The sequence below is a fragment of the Arachis ipaensis genome, chromosome B03 (genome assembly GCF_000816755.2).
Source record: "Arachis ipaensis cultivar K30076 chromosome B03, Araip1.1, whole genome shotgun sequence".
Lineage (NCBI taxonomy): Eukaryota > Viridiplantae > Streptophyta > Magnoliopsida > Fabales > Fabaceae > Arachis > Arachis ipaensis.
The window spans coordinates 118,505,350-118,506,889 of record NC_029787.2 but is presented as its reverse complement, the minus strand read 5'-3'; positions in this window follow the sequence as shown (position 1 = coordinate 118,506,889).

Genomic DNA, 1,540 nt, shown 5'->3' with positions numbered 1-1,540 from the left:
AGCATTCAACTTAAACTCATCATCATTAACTCTCAGGGTTATTTCCCGTTGTTGGACATCAATGATGGTTCGTCCGGTTGCTAGGAAGGGTCTTCCTAGAATGAGAGTAGCACTCTTGTGCTCCTCCATTTCCAGTACTACAAAGTCAGTGCGAAAGGCGAATGGCCCAACTCTGACAATCATGTCTTCGATCACGCCTGATGGGTATTTAATGGAGCCATCAGCAAGTTGGAGACATATCCGGGTTGGTTTAACTTCTTCAGTTAAGCCAAGCTTTCTGATAGTGGATGCAGGTATTAGGTTGATGCTTGCCCCAAGATCGCACAAAACTGTCTTGGTGCAATTACCTTCTAATATGCATGGTATCAGAAAACTCCCAGGGTCTTTAAGCTTTTCAGGAAAGCTTTTTAGAATGACTGCACTGCATTCTTCAGTGAGGAGAACTCTTTCTGTTTCTCTCCAATACTTTTTATGACTCAAGATCTCTTTCATGAACTTGGCATAAGAAGATATTTGCTCAAGTGCCTCTGCAAATGGAATCTTTATTTCAAGAGTCATGAGATAATCTGCAAAGCGAGTAAATTGCTTATCCTGCTCCTCTTGGCAGAGTTTTTGAGGATAAGGTATCTTGGCTTTATATTCCTCAAAAAATATCCGCTCATCAGCCACCACATCAAAATAATTGGAATAACTTATGATATTCTCAAGACCTTGTGTATTTTACTACTTCTTTTTCAAAAAAATTTATTTTTAAGCTTAGTGGATAATTCATGAGATATCTTAAACCGGAAAAAAATTTTGAAAATAAACTACTAAAGCAAAATCCTAAGAGCAATCATGCAAAAGCTAGAATAGAAAATAGAAAACAGAAAATAGAATAAAATACTGAAAAATAGAAAGAAGGGAGAATAAAACTCAACCACCTCAGTGCTGATGGTTGCTTAGGTTGTGCTCTTCTGTGAAGATGATTCACCTCCCTTTGGTGCTATTGATGATAATATACACCTAGAGCTCGCTCTACAACACCAAACTTAAAAAGTTTGCTTGTTCCTAAGCAAAGAAAACTTGGTCCCCTCTTGACGTTGAATGCCAGGACTATTCCCTTATGGGCGTTGAATGCCCAAGCTCTCTTCACCCTTCTGGTGTTGAACACCAGTATGGGGCACCCTCCTGGGTGTTTTGTTTCTCTCCTACGCATTCCTGTCTCTGTTCTAATGGCTACACATGATCACAAATGTTAGAAAAATTAAGAAAACTATGAAAAATAATAAAATAATATGAAATCAAACTAAAATAATAGAAAGAAAGAAGAAAAGACTATGGGATACTTATGGTTGGGTTGCCTCCCAACAAGCGCTTCTTTAATGTCATTAGCTTGAAACTTGATTGTTGAATTTCTTCCTCTTCTTCCAGTTGGTTAAAAGAAATGACTCTATGGGAGAAGAGGAGAAGATTAGTGCCTTCGGATGTGAATTCCTCCTAACAAGCTTTCTGGTATTATTATCAGCTTGATTCTCTTTGCTTGTTAGGTTAGGGGTTG